The 18,886-nt window shown below is 30.2% G+C and overlaps 1 non-coding gene across 1 annotated transcript; it reads left to right on the top strand.

Annotated features, from left to right (window-relative positions):
- The first annotated feature begins 1,421 nt into the window (after positions 1–1,421).
- Positions 1,422–1,527, top strand: LOC149493332 (small nucleolar RNA R71). Its single transcript, XR_016318622.1, has one exon. It is a non-coding gene; the product is annotated as a small nucleolar RNA R71 (small nucleolar RNA).
- Positions 1,528–18,886: the final 17,359 nt, after the last annotated feature.

The raw sequence follows: 18,886 nt of genomic DNA, 5'->3' as shown, positions 1-18,886 counted from the left end.
CTTACCCTCATAAACATCAATTAATGCTCTTGCAGTTGCAAGAAAAGGTCGTCCCAGGATTAGAGATCCTTCCCTGTCTTCATCAATGTCAAGAATTACAAAATCAACAGGAAAGATGAATGTACCTACCTTTACAAGCACGTCTTCTACAATCCCTCTAGGATATTTAATTGACCGATCTGCTAGTTGCAAAGACATCCTTGTTGGCTTGAGTTCTCCCATACCTAGCATCTTAAAAACTTCATAGGACATAAGATTAATGCTAGCACCTAAATCTGCCAAAGCTTTTTCAAAGTCAAGATTACCAATGTTACAAGGGATAGAAAAACTTCCTGGGTCTTTTAACTTTGGAGGCAATTTGTTTTGGATAATCGCACTGCACTCCTCGGTTAACATTACCGTTTCTTGATCATCAATTTTTCGTTTCTTGCGTAGGATATCTTTTAGGAATTTAGCATAGCTAGGCATTTGAGCAAGAGCTTCAGCAAAAGGAATATTGATTTGAAGCTTCTTAAATACATCTAGGAATTTGAGGAAGCTCTTGTCCTCTTGTGCTTTCTTTAATCTTTGTGGGAAGGGTACAGGGGGAACATATGGTTTTACCTTTTCTTTTTCCTCCAAGTCAATGATAGGTTCCCTTGTTTGTTCTTTTTCTTCTTTTTCTTTCCTTGGTGGTTCATCTAACTGTTTGCCGCTCCTCAAGGTAATAGCTTGCACTTGTTCCTTTGGATTCTTTTCAGTATTGCTAGGTAACGTACCTTGGGGTCGAGATGTCATCATGTTTGCAAACTGTCCCAATTGGATCTCCAAATTTCTTATTGCGGCCTGCTGGATTTTGTGGTTCTCTCTAGTTTCATTCATAAACTCCATGTGCGATTTGGAAAGAGCAGTGAGGAGGTCGTCATGAGATTTCTTTTCCGGAGGATGGAAACCAGGTGGTGCATTCAAGGCATTGTTAGGATTACCATAAGATAGATTAGGATGATTCCTGAATCTGTTATCATATGAATTTGAATAAGGGTAATTCTTTCTTCCTTGATTCATCACATAGTTCACTTGCTCTAAAGTTTGTGGATTTAAAGAGTCCATAATGCATTCTCCAATACCATGTTGTCCATTGCACCTATCACAAACTTGCATAACAGAATTTACAGGATTAGTGGTTAACATGTCCAATTTCCTTACCATGTTATCTACCTTGGCATTAAGTGCTGTAATAGCGTCTATTTCATAGACTCCTGCAGTTCTTCTCCTTTCGGTATTGTTTTGGTAATGGCTATTGCTTGCCATTTCCTCTATCAACTCATATGCTTCATCAATTCCTTTCTTTTCAAAGGATCCACCTGCAGCTGCATCTAAGGTAATTTTTATGTTAGGAGATAATGCATTATAGAAAGTTTGTACCTGTAACCACTTGGGCAAACTGTGATGTGGGCACTTTCTTAACAAGTCTTTGAATCTTTCCCAAGCTTCATACAAGCTCTCTTGATCATGATGAGCAAATGTCATTATCTCATTGCGCAACTTGGTGGTTTTTGAGGATGGAAAGAATTTAGCTAGGAATTTTTGAGCTAATTCATCCCATGTTGTGAAACTTCCAGCGGGACACGATTGTAACCAAGATCTCGCTTTATCCCTAAGAGTGAATGGGAAAAGTCTTAATTTGATTGCATCTTCAGAAACACCGTTTTGCTTGAATGTGTCACAAATTTCCAAAAAATTGGTGATGTGAGCATTAGGATCTTCACTAGGTAGACCCCCATATTGGATCGAGGTAGAGAGCATTTGGATAATTGCTGGTTTAATCTCAAAGTTGTTAGCTTCTACCCTGGGTCTAGTAATACTTGAGGTTGTCCCATTCAGATTAGGTGTTGTATAATCTCTCAAGGTACGGACCGGCTGTTGAAGTGGTGGTCCAACTATGTTTTCATTTATGTTTTCGTTTTCGTTGGCCATGTTTGCTTCTTGTTCGGGTTTTATTTCACGTGTTTTTCTTGCAGTGTTGTGGCGACGACAAGTTCGTTCAATTTCCGGATCAAAGACTAGAGGTTCAGTCCTCCTCGATCTTCTTTGCATAAAACACCTGGAATGATTCTTAGAAGAAAATTAAATAAAAAAAAAAAGTGTCTAAATTAACAATAGGGTAATTCGTATTGATATTGATATGCCAATCCCCGGCAACGGCGCCAAAAACTTGACAGCGTTTTTTTCGCAAGTATACGAAATCGCAACAAGTAATATAGAGTAAGAGAGTATCGTATCCACAGGGATTGTTTATCAAGTACCAAAATTATGTTAACCTATTATTATTTAGACGACGATAAGAGAGATTCACTGTAAGGTAAATAGAATCTTAAAGTAAAAATAGAAGAGATCAAACATAAAATTTAAGTGAAAAGAAATCAGGGGATTAAGCTACTAGGGAATTTGATTTCACTTAATTCTATCCAGCTTATTCTATTAGTTCATTAATCAATTTTAATTGTTCAAGTAGGAGAACAACCCTAAAGTCACTAACAAGCTCTCCCGATTTATTGTTAGTTATTCTAATTCAGTTCAATTACCTATCTTTAATAGTGAAATTAAACATAAATCAGATTATTAGGTTTTATGGTTGTTTTGTGAGTTCACAACTTAATAATTTATTAACTTATGAAAACCTCCCTTGAGTCAAACCATATAGCTTCCGCATCAAGTTGTTATTCTCAAGTAAATTATTATCTTTTTCATATCAATAACCCTTCTCCCGAATGTAGTTATTGAAATACCTCAATCCAGGGGAAAATTTCTGCCTGGAAGCATTAAGCACAATAATAATTTATAACGAGAACAAAGAAAAACAAATCTAATATCATAAATTGGAATCGAATTAAGCTACATCAAATCCCTAGTATAAGAGTTTAGCTGGACATAGTAATTAAATTAAACTCAATCATGCTTGGCACATTCATCATATTTAAAGACAATAATAAAAGAAAGAAACAAGATGAAGAGTTTTAGAATAAAAACTGTATCACAACTATGTTGATGGCTTCCTTGAATCTTGGCACAATTGTTTGATGCTTGAAATCCTTGAGAGAGAGAACGAATTATGTAAAGAAATTGCCTAAAAACAACGAGAGATATATTTTGCTATGAGAAGTTCCTTTCTTTATATAGAGTTCCTGAAGGCAAGTCTGATTCCTTTTAGGAAATAGAATCCTTATTTAATGCAAAATCCTTTATAGGAGATCATGACTGTTTAGACTTTTGATTTCTTCTTGATTAGGACTCCTTTTTCTCCTAGAATAGGTCCAGGTCTTGTTTAGTGTGTTTAGGAAACTCCCTGAAGTCGGCCCATGTGAGAAAAGGCTTGATTTGCATATTAAATTTACGCTGGTTCCGCCTGTGCAGCACGGGCGTGCTTCCTGGCACGGGCTGGGTGTGCTTTAGTCTGGAAGTCTGGCCAGTGAAGCACGGGGCGTGCTAGGCAGCACGGGCTAGCGAAGCATTGAGGCACGGGCGTGCCACTTAGCACGGCAAGGGCGTGCTTTTCTCTGGAAGTCTGCCTAGAGTTGTCACGGGCGTGCTATGCTTGACACGCCCTGGTCCCATTATAGCACGGTCGTGCCTTTTGGCACACCCTGGCCGTGCTTTCTTCTGTCTCTTCTTTGGTTTCCTTGGCTTCTAGCACGGTTGTGCTTTTTAACACGGCCTGGGCGTGCTAAAGGCTAAGTGCCTTGTATTATAAAGTTCTTTTCTGCGCCAAATTTCTGCAATTTTCTCTTAGATCAAGCGGATTAAAGATCAAGGAAGCTTTTGAATATAATTATACTAAAAGTGATTTAAAATCAAATTAAAGCAATAAAAACTTACTAGAATTCAAATAAAAACTATATTAAAACACTATAGAATTAACATCTATCAACAAGTTTTTCCAGTTCATCCGACAAATCCATAAATATGCTTAGTAAAGATCAAAGTACATTATTACAAGTAGTAAATACAATAGAAGACCAAGAAACTAAAGCAAAACTTCTTAAAAAATTAATTCAAAGCTTTGATAAAGAAAAAGAAGTACCAGATATCACTCCTAAAATTCAACCTAATACTTATGATTTAACCACTATTTTAAATAAAAATAAAGGGAAAAAAGAGAATATTGACATATCTACTAAAGAATTACGCAATGAAATTAAAACTTTAAAAAATGAAGTTCATGAATTAAAACTTCAATTTCAACAGAATTCTAAAAAAATAAAAATATTAGAATCTCAACTTATTTCCAGTTCTTCTTCAGAAGAAGACGAACCAGATAATAATTTAAAAATAAATGAATTAGATGAAGATGTAGATTGTAATTTTCTCAATTTATTACAAGAAATCACTTCACGAAAATATTTAGTAAAAATAAACATTCAAATAAATAATTTTGTGATAGATGCAATTGCACTCTTTGACACAGGTGCAGATTTAAACTGTATAAAATCTGATCTAGTTCCTAAAAGATATTGGTTAAAAACTAGTGAAAAATTAAGTACAGCCAATAAATCTAAACTTGAAATTATAGGAAAGACAGATGCAATAATCATAAATCAAGAATTAGAAATAAACACAGTATTTTTACTATCTCCTCAAATAAATTATATGGTCATTTTAGGTACTCCTTTTATAAACCTAATAACACCATACTCAGTAAAAGAAGATTGTATTAAATTCAAAATAAGAAATAGTCGAGCTAGATTAGAATTTACAGAAAAACCTAAAACAAAACAATTAAATTTGTTAAAAGCTCATTCAGTTAAAATATTAGAAATCAATTCTTTAATAAAATCAAAAGAAGAAAATATAAAAGATTTAAATAACAATATCCATTTAAATAGAATTCAAACTCAATTAGGCAGAGATCTTGTTAAACATAAAATTCAAAATCTCCAAACATTAATGGAAAAAGAACTATGTGCTGAGCATCCAAGTGCATTTTGGGATCGTAAACAACACATGGTAGATTTACCATATGAAAAAGATTTTGATGAAAAAACTATTAAAACTAAAGCTCGACCAATTCAGATGAATCCTGAATTAATTGAGCATTGTAAAATAGAAATTCAAGATTTAATAAATAAAAAATTAATTTGTAAATCTAGAAGTCCTTGGTCATGTGCAGCTTTTTATGTCAATAAAAATGCTGAAATTGAACGAGGTGTTCCAAGACTAGTAATAAATTATAAACCATTAAATACAGCTTTAAAATGGATCAGATATCCAATTCCTAATAAAAAAGACCTATTAAAGAAATTATACAATGCAAATATTTTTAGTAAATTTGATATGAAATCTGGTTATTGGCAGATTCAAATTGATCCTAAAGACAGATATAAAACAGCATTCACAGTTCCATTTGGTCAATATGAATGGAATGTAATGCCTTTTGGATTAAAAAAATGCTCCTTCTGAATTTCAGAGGATCATGAATGACATATTTAATCCCTATAGTAAATTTTGTATAGTATACATTGATGATGTGTTAATATTTAGTCAAACTATTGATGATCATTTTAAACACTTAAAAACTTTTTGTATGGTAATTAGGCAAAATGGTTTAGCACTTAGTAAAACAAAGATGGATCTATTCAAAACTAAAATTAGATTTTTAGGCCATTATATTGAACAAGGTAAGATTCAACCTATAGAAAGAGCACTTGTTTTTGGTGAAAAATTTCCTGATGAAATTACTAATAAACCCCAATTACAACGTTTTCTTGGTTGTTTAAATTATGTAATTGATTTTTATCCCAATTTAAATTGCATGATAAAACCATTACATAATAGACTTTGTAAAAATGCTGGTCCTTGGACAACTCAGCATACTCAATTAATAAAAAAGATAAAATCATTGGTAAAAGAAATTCCTTACTTATATATTCCTGATCCTAATGCTTTTAAAATTGTTGAAACTGATGCTTCTAATATTGGTTATGGAGGCATTTTAAAACAAAAAGTAAATGGTAAAGAAAGGATCATCCAATATACTTCAGGTCATTGGACTCCAACTCAATTAAATTATTCTACTATTAAAAAAGAAATTTTAAGTATTGTTATTTGCATAAATAAATTTCAATCTGATCTTTTAAATCAAAAATTTTTACTTCGTATTGATTGTAAATCTGCAAAAGATGTTCTGCAGAAAGATGTCCAAAACCTTGCCTCTAAACAAATTTTTGCTCGATGGCAAGCACTTTTAAGTATTTTTGAATTTGACATAGAATATATTAAAGGCAATGATAATAATATTCCAGACTTTCTAACTAGAGAATTCTTACAGAACCATGGGAAGAAAGAAGGATAAAGGGAAAGAAATTAAACAAGATTCCGGCTCCCCAACTAAAGCTCTTTCTGAGCACTCTGAAGACCTTAAAACCTTAAACACTAAAACCACTCCTCCTAAAGATCTTAAAAAATGGATTGAAGAACTTTCTCAATCTCCCGAAGTAATTAAAGCCCTGCAGGGTATGGCATCCTCTTCCACAGAGGACCCAGGTATGTCTTCTAAATCTAAAGCGATCGTATCCGCTCATGATACGGCTGCTCTGTCTCAAACGGTAGACAGTAAAGAGTTATCAAATCCGTTGATGGCTGTGGATTTGCCAAAAATCCAATATAAATCTACTGGTACTATACATAAATGGTTTGATAAAAATTTATTTGATTTTGAAATCGAAGTTGAGGATGGATATAATCATACCAATCCTTGGCAAATTATAAAAAACTATTATCCTGAGAATTGGTTTTTTATGCCTACAGACTTATCCAAACCTCAGGCTTATTATAATAATATATTATTAGATACTGATTCAGTAAACATCAAACATACTTTTGATAAAAATGGAATAATTTCTTATTCTTCTATAAAAATAAAACGCGTCATCCATCCTAAGGATTGGCCCGTATCTTCTTTAGTAACACCAGTAAAATTTAAAGGATTACATAAATATAATATGAGTTATAATTATTTTGATTATAAAAAAGCGTGGGATACGATATTTTGTATTCAAAATCCCACCACTACTCATTCATGGTTAATATATTTTGATCAAAATATACGCACTGATTTAAAAATCCCAAATTGGTTTAAACGATGGTGGCAATTTAAGGGAATTTCAGAAGAAATCATTCCTCATGATATCCTTTATTTGTATCAGTTCTTTAAAACCCATTATAAACCCAAACCTGAAGAAGTTCATATTCCTTCCTTGATGTATTATTGTATGACCTTCTTCACTCCATGGGTATATCAATGGTATTTTGATTATCAGTATGTTCCAGGAAGCCAAATTCCCATGATAATAAAAAGACATAAAATAAAATGGTGGGGATCATTCAAGAATTCCACCACTGAACATAAAATTAGTCAATGGATCCGCAATAAATTATCCAGCCCATCTAAACCAGCTTTAACCTATGCCCATACATTAGCTATTCAGGATAACCCCCAGTTTGGTATCCAAAAAGCCCAATGTCAGGCTCGGTTAGCTGCAGCTAAAACAGCAGAAGAATATAGATTGATCTGTCAAGAGATGTCTGAACAACTCTCAACCAGTTCAAATCAGCCCATAAAACCATCCACCAGTAAAGCCCACAGTGCATCCTCCAGTAAATCTTCAAACACTACACACCATAAAAGCAAGGGTAAAATCGTTTTACCATCATCCTCATCATCTAGTTCATCTAGTGATGAAAGTGATGATAGCGATATCATAAAAATCCGAAGCAAAGCAAGTCAAAAGCAAAAAGATAAAGACAAGAAAGGCAAAGCTAAAGGAAAAAGAAAAGAAAAAATAAAAAGAAAAGCAAAGAAAAAGGACACGTTAACTTCTTCCTCCTCATCATGTTCCGACACATTGTAAAAGAGGCATTTGCAACAGTAAAAGTTAAGTCACCAAGTCATTTTCAAATAGTAAAAGCCAAGGCATCTCCAACAGTAAAGGCCAAGGCATCTCCAACAGTAAAGGCCAAGGCATCTTCCTCAGCCAGTGGCAGACAAGGAACTATTCATTAATAGTAAAGATTCGCCAATTTTCCTATTAAAAAGGGAGCCTCTCCCCTTGTGAAGGCATAAGTTTTAGTCTTTAAGTTATTACCTAGAATCCCTCTCTCCTTCGGTGCTCCTAGTTCGAGTTGTAAGAGTTCAAGTGGAGAAAGTATAAATCTAAAACTATTGTAAGTTTTAAATCTTGTATTTATATTTTGTAAGTAAATAAAGTTTGTATTTTATTTTAAACTGCTACGAATATAAGTCCGTGTTTACGGCACCTTTCTCTTCTCCCTCCACACTCTGACTTAATTCTGGGGATCCCAGGTTAAGGTTGCAGGAACCCTAAACCTTAATTAAAATAAATTAATTAAAATTGGTTGAGTTGATTGACAAAAAATTATTTGGTAAATTGATTTTGTTTGTGATAAGTATGCTCTGTGGATGCAGCTTAGTCTGATCTTCCACATCAGAAAAATTGTTTAAATTGTATGTTGATTTTATGCATTATATAAGTATTCATATAAACCCAATTAATCATAGTATTTTAGTTCACAGTTATGATTTATCTTTAAATATTTGTATCTGTATTTATTTAAACCCTAGTAATAATCTTACTGCTATACATATATATGATTTTATTTAAAATCAAATCTTAAAGTCTTTATATTTGGTTTTGTTTTCTCTTTTGTTGATAAAAAAAAAAAAAAAAATTAAAAGCATATCTCTTTAAAGTCATTTGTCATTATTATTTTCAAAGTCATAAGTCATTGTTTTTATAAGTCTTTAGTCTTTGTTAGGGTCTTTTGTTTTGTTTTGCTTTGTAACGTGTTTTTGTTTTAAATTCAAAGTCTTTAGTCTTGTAAGTCTTAAGTCAATTTTATTAAAGTCTTTTAGTTGTTTAGTTTGTAATTCTTATTGTATTCAATTATAAAAACGATCCAACAGTAAAGGCCAAGGCATCTTCCTCAGCCAGTGGCAGACAAGGAACTATTCATTAATAGTAAAGATTCGCCAATTTTCCTATTAAAAAGGGAGCCTCTCCCCTTGTGAAGGCATAAGTTTTAGTCTTTAAGTTATTACCTAGAATCCCTCTCTCCTTCGGTGCTCCTAGTTCGAGTTGTAAGAGTTCAAGTGGAGAAAGTATAAATCTAAAACTATTGTAAGTTTTAAATCTTGTATTTATATTTTGTAAGTAAATAAAGTTTGTATTTTATTTTAAACTGCTACGAATATAAGTCCGTGTTTACGGCACCTTTCTCTTCTCCCTCCACACTCTGACTTAATTCTGGGGATCCAAGGTTAAGGTTGCAGGAACCCTAAACCTTAATTAAAATAAATTAATTCAAATTGGTTGAGTTGATTGACAAAAAATTATTTGGTAAATTGATTTTGTTTGTGATAAGTATGCTCTGTGGATGCAGCTTAGTCTGATCTTCCACATCAGATAAATTGTTTAAATTGTATGTTGATTTTATGAATTATATAAGTATTCATATAAACCCAATTAATCATAGTATTTTAGTTCACAGTTATGATTTATCTTTAAATATTTGTATCTGTATTTATTTAAACCCTAGTAATAATCTTACTGCTATACATATATATGATTTTATTTAAAATCAAATCTTAAAGTCTTTATATTTGGTTTTGTTTTCTCTTTTGTTGATAAAAAAAAAAAAAAAAAATTAAAAGCATATCTCTTTAAAGTCATTTGTCATTATTATTTTCAAAGTCATAAGTCATTGTTTTTATAAGTCTTTAGTCTTTGTTAGGGTCTTTTGTTTTGTTTTGCTTTGTAACGTGTTTTTGTTTTAAATTCAAAGTCTTTAGTCTTGTAAGTCTTAAGTCAATTTTATTAAAGTCTTTTAGTTGTTTAGTTTGTAATTCTTATTGTATTCAATTATAAAAACGATCCATTACTTTTTGTTGGTATCAGAGCCACTATGGTATAAGTCCGGTGCTTCTTTACTGAGCCGGCATCCAGATCCATGGAGGGTTCTCACTGTGTGACACTGTGACGAAACATAGGCTCTTACCTCCAGGATGTCCTGCAGGGTGTCTGCGCCATGTATACGCGGCCCAGTAAGCCAGGTTGTAGTTGTCGAGAGGCAACATGCGTGAAAAGTGGTTTCTGAGGTACTGCAGGTTGTCACGATCCTATATCGGATTAAGTGTGCCTGTGAAAAACAACACTGGTCGTGTATGTGCACACCTTTTGTTGGTATCAGAGCCACTATGGTATAAGTCCGGTGCTTCTTTACTGAGCCGGCATCCAGATCCATGGAGGGTTCTCACTGTGTGACACTGTGACGAAACATAGGCTCTTACCTCCAAGATGTCCTGCAGGGTGTCTGCGCCATGTATACGCGGCCCAGTAAGCCAGGTTGTAGTTGTCGAGAGGCAACATGCGTGAAAAGTGGTTTCTGAGGTATTGCAGGTTGTCACGATCCTATACCGGATTAAGTGTGCCTGTGAAAAACAACACTGGTCGTGTATGTGCACACCTTTTGTTGGTATCAGAGCCATTGGATTTAGATCTACTATCTGGATACTTAAATAAAGACTTCATTTTAGTATATATCCTAAGCAGTTTTGACTTAGCCTACTGAACCCATTCCTATTGAACCCATGAGTAAGACCCATGTGAAAGGCATCAAAAGGGTATAACCAGGAGGGTATAACCAGGTAGTCATTAAAGCTTTTGGTATATAATAAAATGGATCCTTTGTTGTGTAGATCGGCTAGTAGTAATAAATCTGAAGACTCAGATAACTCAGAAATTAAAAGAGTAATAAATAGAAATGAATTAATTTTGCAAGATTTTAGTAAAGCAATTGATGAATGGGAAATTCCTAAAGTTGATAAAGAACAAATTTATAAAGTTTCTAAATTTAATTTATTTAAAACAGATTATGTAATTAAAACAGAAGAAAGAGATTTTCAATTAAGTAAACCTTTTGAAAGAATAACTCTTTTATCTTCTAAAACTTTACAACATCATAAAAGTAAAAAATATAAATATATTCATATAGGATTAATTCAAGTAGGAATAAAACCTTTAACCAGAGAAGGATTAAATACTAGTATTCTTGCAGTAGTAAGAGACGCTAGATTTTTAAATTTTCAAGATTCTTTATTAGGATCAGTTGAGACTAGCTTAAGTGAAGGACCGATCTCCTTTGAGGTCTATCCAGATATGACTGTCTCATTAAATGATTTAAATATTTTAGAAAGTATAGTTTTGGAAATTAAAACTCATAATTATAAAATGAAACAAGGATCAATTCCTATAGCGTTAATTTATAAAATTCATTATAAGGCAATGAATTCAGCCTTTGGTACTAAATATAAACTACAACCTAAAATTGGTGAAACAAGATTTCTTCAAACAGATTTGACTAAAACAAACACAGTAATTCCTAAAACCATCCAATGGAAGGATATAACACTTCCAGATGAATGGATTTTAGAAGGGGTTGTACCTCCTCCAGTTATTGATAAAGTAAAACCAAACATCAATTTGCAAAAAATTGAACAATTTGAAGATGGTAAAGTAACTTTAAAATTTAATAGAAGTCAAAGTATGAGGTATGCAGGGTCATCTTCCTCTGTAACTACAGATGAAAATGATAAACCTACTTCATCCATACCTTCTGTTATTTATGCTAAGTATAAAGAGACTGAGCCTAAACCAATAATTCAAACATTAGTAAAACCAAGATTTTCTACTTCTGATATTCCAAATTTAAAAATGAAAGGTGTTGATTACAGTAATTCTATACCACAGGCAGTTTATAATCCTGTAGATAACTATGTTAATCAACAATCAAATTTAGTAAATACACCTCCAGTATCACCAACAGCTTCAGCCATAACTGAAAATGTTAGTGAACTCAACAGGGAATTAAATGTACTTAATAAAGACGATATAGAAAAAAGTTTAATAAAAGAAGTATCTAAAATTAAAAATTTACTTAAAATGAAACAGATATTAAAACAATATACTTTTGAAGAATTAAAATATGAATATTTAGATTATAAATTAAATACTCAAACTGACATTAAATTCTTTGATTGGTATAAATTTATTAAAGAACATTCTTCTAATAAAAGTTTAAATCCAATTACTGTAAGAGATAAAAGACCAGAATGGATAGTAAATGATCAAACAATTAAAAGTGATTTTCCACCTAAAACAATTAGTAAATTAAAACATCAAGATCATGAAATTGTCTGTGCTCCATTTAAAAATATAAGGGAAAATGATACAAATAATAAATTAATTGAACAAAATAATTTTAGTAATGCCAGTTTAATTTGTTTAAATACACAATTAAAACGTATAGAAAATTTATTAGAAGATAAACCAATTGTAAATGAGACTGTAAAAGGTAAAGAAAAGGTACAAACTCATATGTTTAAACCTTATCAAATTTCTCAATCTAGTAAAAATGAATTTGTAAATACACTAAAAGATCAATTAAGTAAAATCCAAGTTCGTTCTAACACTACCCAACATGTAACCCCAGAAACTCCTCCTTCATCAGGATCAAGAAATATAAACATGATAGAAGAAAACACCAACTCTGATGTTAGTGAACCTGACTCAGAAAATATTAAACAATTTGAAATCAATCCTATAAATCATCATAGAGAACTAGTAAATCGGGCACCAGACCTAGGTATAATTGATAAACCTAATACTATATCTCAATTTAAATATAATGCTTCAACTATTTATGAATGGAACATAGATGGTTTAAGTGAATATAATATATTAAGTATTTTGCAACAAATGACAATGGCTGCAAATGCTTATAAAACTCAATCTATTATTTCAGATAGAGCTATAGCAGAAATCATTATAGCTGGCTTTACAGGCCAATTAAAAGGTTGGTGGGATTATCATCTCACTGATCAACAACATTTAGAAATCTTAAATTCAGTTCAAGTAAATGATGACGGTGAACCTATTTATGATGAAAATGGTGAGGTAATTCAGGATGCAGTTGCAACCTTAATTCTTACTATTTCATTGCATTTTATAGGAGATCCATCTCACATAAAAGATAAAAATGCCGAATTATTAAGTAATCTTAAATGTAGAAATTTAGGTGATTTTCAACATTATAAAACTACTTTTCTCACTAGATTAATGTTAAGAGAAGATTCCAATCAAAGCTTTTGGAAAGAAAAGTTTTTGGCTGGACTACCTTATTTTTTAGGGGAAAAAGTTAGAAACCATATAAAGCAACAATTTGGACAACCTATTCCTTATAATAAATTAACATATGGACAGTTAATTAGTATAATCCAAAAGGAAGGTTTACAAATTTGTCAAGACTTAAAACTTCAAAGAAAATTAAAATATGAAATGCAAAAAACTAAAAAAGAATTAGGATCGTTTTGTAAGCAATTTGATTATAATTTCATATCAAACCAACGATGTGATGGTCAATGTTCTAAAACAACTAAACCTAAAAAATATTATAGAAATAAATACTCCAAAAAACAATATAGGTCTACACCTAGTCAAGATAAATTCTATAGTAAAAAGAGAACAAAACCTTCTTATAAACACAAAGATAAACGACCTTCTAAATCTACAACTAAAACTTCTTATAAAAATTTGACTTGTTACAATTGTGGAAAAAAAGGGCATACATCTAAATTTTGTAAATTTAATAAAAGATTACATGAATTAAAATTAGAAGATGATGTTTTAAATAAAATTTATGAATTATATATTGATTCTGATTCTTCGGAATCTGAAATTGATGAAAGTGAAAATCAAATTGATGAATTAGGGAACCACAAGTTTTTCCAGTTCATCCGACAAATCCATAAATATGCTTAGTAAAGATCAAAGTACATTATTACAAGTAGTAAATACAATAGAAGACGAAGAAACTAAAGCAAAACTTCTTAAAAAATTAATTCAAAGCTTTGATAAAGAAAAAGAAGTACCAGATATCACTCCTAAAATTCAACCTAATACTTATGATTTAACCACTATTTTAAATAAAAATAAAGGGAAAAAAGAGAATATTGACATATCTACTAAAGAATTACGCAATGAAATTAAAACTTTAAAAAATGAAGTTCATGAATTAAAACTTCAATTTCAACAGAATTCTAAAAAAATAAAAATATTAGAATCTCAACTTATTTCCAGTTCTTCTTCAGAAGAAGACGAACCAGATAATAATTTAAAAATAAATGAATTAGATGAAGATGTAGATTGTAATTTTCTCAATTTATTACAAGAAATCACTTCACGAAAATATTTAGTAAAAATAAACATTCAAATAAATAATTTTGTGATAGATGCAATTGCACTCTTTGACACAGGTGCAGATTTAAACTGTATAAAATCTGATCTAGTTCCTAAAAGATATTGGTTAAAAACTAGTGAAAAATTAAGTACAGCCAATAAATCTAAACTTGAAATTATAGGAAAGACAGATGCAATAATCATAAATCAAGAATTAGAAATAAACACAGTATTTTTACTATCTCCTCAAATAAATTATATGGTCATTTTAGGTACTCCTTTTATAAACCTAATAACACCATACTCAGTAAAAGAAGATTGTATTAAATTCAAAATAAGAAATAGTCGAGCTAGATTAGAATTTACAGAAAAACCTAAAACAAAACAATTAAATTTGTTAAAAGCTCATTCAGTTAAAATATTAGAAATCAATTCTTTAATAAAATCAAAAGAAGAAAATATAAAAGATTTAAATAACAATATCCATTTAAATAGAATTCAAACTCAATTAGGCAGAGATCTTGTTAAACATAAAATTCAAAATCTTTTAACAAGATCTCTGCCTAATTGAGTTTGAATTCTATTTAAATGGATATTGTTATTTAAATCTTTTATATTTTCTTCTTTTGATTTTATTAAAGAATTGATTTCTAATATTTTAACTGAATGAGCTTTTAACAAATTTAATTGTTTTGTTTTAGGTTTTTCTGTAAATTCTAATCTAGCTCGACTATTTCTTATTTTGAATTTAATACAATCTTCTTTTACTGAGTATGGTGTTATTAGGTTTATAAAATGAGTACCTAAAATGACCATATAATTTATTTGAGGAGATAGTAAAAATACTGTGTTTATTTCTAATTCTTGATTTATGATTATTGCATCTGTCTTTCCTATAATTTCAAGTTTAGATTTATTGGCTGTACTTAATTTTTCACTAGTTTTTAACCAATATCTTTTAGGAACTAGATCAGATTTTATACAGTTTAAATCTGCACCTGTGTCAAAGAGTGCAATTGCATCTATCACAAAATTATTTATTTGAATGTTTATTTTTACTAAATATTTTCGTGAAGTGATTTCTTGTAATAAATTGAGAAAATTACAATCTACATCTTCATCTAATTCATTTATTTTTAAATTATTATCTGGTTCGTCTTCTTCTGAAGAAGAACTGGAAATAAGTTGAGATTCTAATATTTTTATTTTTTTAGAATTCTGTTGAAATTGAAGTTTTAATTCATGAACTTCATTTTTTAAAGTTTTAATTTCATTGCGTAATTCTTTAGTAGATATGTCAATATTCTCTTTTTTCCCTTTATTTTTATTTAAAATAGTGGTTAAATCATAAGTATTAGGTTGAATTTTAGGAGTGATATCTGGTACTTCTTTTTCTTTATCAAAGCTTTGAATTAATTTTTTAAGAAGTTTTGCTTTAGTTTCTTGGTCTTCTATTGTATTTACTACTTGTAATAATGTACTTTGATCTTTACTAAGCATATTTATGGATTTGTCGGATGAACTGGAAAAACTTGTGGTAGTCCCTAATTCATCAATTTGATTTTCACTTTCATCAATTTCAGATTCCGAAGAATCAGAATCAATATATAATTCATAAATTTTATTTAAAACATCATCTTCTAATTTTAATTCATGTAATCTTTTATTAAATTTACAAAATTTAGATGTATGCCCTTTTTTTCCACAATTGTAACAAGTCAAATTTTTATAAGAAGTTTTAGTTGTAGATTTAGAAGGTCGTTTATCTTTGTGTTTATAAGAAGGTTTTGTTCTCTTTTTACTATAGAATTTATCTTGACTAGGTGTAGACCTATATTGTTTTTTGGAGTATTTATTTCTATAATATTTTTTAGGTTTAGTTGTTTTAGAACATTGACCATCACATCGTTGGTTTGATATGAAATTATAATCAAATTGCTTACAAAACGATCCTAATTCTTTTTTAGTTTTTTGCATTTCATATTTTAATTTTCTTTGAAGTTTTAAGTCTTGACAAATTTGTAAACCTTCCTTTTGGATTATACTAATTAACTGTCCATATGTTAATTTATTATAAGGAATAGGTTGTCCAAATTGTTGCTTTATATGGTTTCTAACTTTTTCCCCTAAAAAATAAGGTAGTCCAGCCAAAAACTTTTCTTTCCAAAAGCTTTGATTGGAATCTTCTCTTAACATTAATCTAGTGAGAAAAGTAGTTTTATAATGTTGAAAATCACCTAAATTTCTACATTTAAGATTACTTAATAATTCGGCATTTTTATCTTTTATGTGAGATGGATCTCCTATAAAATGTAATGAAATAGTAAGAATTAAGGTTGCAACTGCATCCTGAATTACCTCACCATTTTCATCATAAATAGGTTCACCGTCATCATTTACTTGAACTGAATTTAAGATTTCTAAATGTTGTTGATCAGTGAGATGATAATCCCACCAACCTTTTAATTGGCCTGTAAAGCCAGCTATAATGATTTCTGCTATAGCTCTATCTGAAATAATAGATTGAGTTTTATAAGCATTTGCAGCCATTGTCATTTGTTGCAAAATACTTAATATATTATATTCACTTAAACCATCTATGTTCCATTCATAAATAGTTGAAGCATTATATTTAAATTGAGATATAGTATTAGGTTTATCAATTATACCTAGGTCTGGTGCCCGATTTACTAGTTCTCTATAATGCTTCAACTATTTATAGGATTGATTTCAAATTGTTTAATATTTTCTGAGTCAGGTTCACTAACATCAGAGTTGGTGTTTTCTTCTATCATGTTTATATTTCTTGATCCTGATGAAGGAGGAGTTTCTGGGGTTACATGTTGGGTAGTGTTAGAACGAACTTGGATTTTACTTAATTGATCTTTTAGTGTATTTACAAATTCATTTTTACTAGATTGAGAAATTTGATAAGGTTTAAACATATGAGTTTGTACCTTTTCTTTACCTTTTACAGTCTCATTTACAATTGGTTTATCTTCTAATAAATTTTCTATACGTTTTAATTGTGTATTTAAACAAATTAAACTGGCATTACTAAAATTATTTTGTTCAATTAATTTATTATTTGTATCATTTTCCCTTATATTTTTAAATGGAGCACAGACAATTTCATGATCTTGATGTTTTAATTTACTAATTGTTTTAGGTGGAAAATCACTTTTAATTGTTTGATCATTTACTATCCATTCTGGTCTTTTATCTCTTACAGTAATTGGATTTAAACTTTTATTAGAAGAATGTTCTTTAATAAATTTATACCAATCAAAGAATTTAATGTCAGTTTGAGTATTTAATTTATAATCTAAATATTCATATTTTAATTCTTCAAAAGTATATTGTTTTAATATCTGTTTCATTTTAAGTAAATTTTTAATTTTAGATACTTCTTTTATTAAACTTTTTTCTATATCGTCTTTATTAAGTACATTTAATTCCCTGTTGAGTTCACTAACATTTTCAGTTATGGCTGAAGCTGTTGGTGATACTGGAGGTGTATTTACTAAATTTGATTGTTGATTAACATAGTTATCTACAGGATTATAAACTGCCTGTGGTATAGAATTACTGTAATCAACACCTTTCATTTTTAAATTTGGAATATCAGAAGTAGAAAATCTTGGTTTTACTAATGTTTGAATTATTGGTTTAGGCTCAGTCTCTTTATACTTAGCATAAATAACAGAAGGTATGGATGAAGTAGGTTTATCATTTTCATCTGTTGTTACAGAGGAAGATGACCCTGCATACCTCATACTTTGACTTCTATTAAATTTTAAAGTTACTTTACCATCTTCAAATTGTTCAATTTTTTGCAAATTGATGTTTGGTTTTACTTTATCAATAACTGGAGGAGGTACAACCCCTTCTAAAATCCATTCATCTGGAAGTGTTATATCCTTCCATTGGATGGTTTTAGGAATTACTGTGTTTGTTTTAGTCAAATCTGTTTGAAGAAATCTTGTTTCACCAATTTTAGGTTGTAGTTTATATTTAGTACCAAAGGCTGAATTCATTGCCTTATAATGAATTTTATAAATTAACGCTATAGGAATTGATCCTTGTTTCATTTTATAATTATGAGTTTTAATTTCCAAAACTATACTTTCTAAAATATTTAAATCATTTAATGAGACAGTCATATCTGGATAGACCTCAAAGGAGATCGGTCCTTCACTTAAGCTAGTCTCAACTGATCCTAATAAAGAATCTTGAAAATTTAAAAATCTAGCGTCTCTTACTACTGCAAGAATACTAGTATTTAATCCTTTTCTGGTTAAAGGTTTTATTCCTACTTGAATTAATCCTATATGAATATATTTATATTTTTTACTTTTATGATGTTGTAAAGTTTTAGAAGATAAAAGAGTTATTCTTTCAAAAGGTTTACTTAATTGAAAATCTCTTTCTTCTGTTTTAATTACATAATCTGTTTTAAATAAATTAAATTTAGAAACTTTATAAATTTGTTCTTTATCAACTTTAGGAATTTCCCATTCATCAATTGCTTTACTAAAATCTTGCAAAATTAATTCATTTCTATTTATTACTCTTTTAATTTCTGAGTTATCTGAGTC

The sequence above is a fragment of the Jatropha curcas genome, chromosome 10, assembly GCF_041381405.1.
Source record: "Jatropha curcas cultivar XTBG-Jc1 chromosome 10, XTBG_Jcur_1.0, whole genome shotgun sequence".
NCBI classification, from domain to species: Eukaryota; Viridiplantae; Streptophyta; class Magnoliopsida; order Malpighiales; family Euphorbiaceae; genus Jatropha; species Jatropha curcas.
The sequence above is the reverse complement of the archived record's forward strand: the minus strand, read 5'-3'. Positions and strand labels throughout refer to the sequence as shown.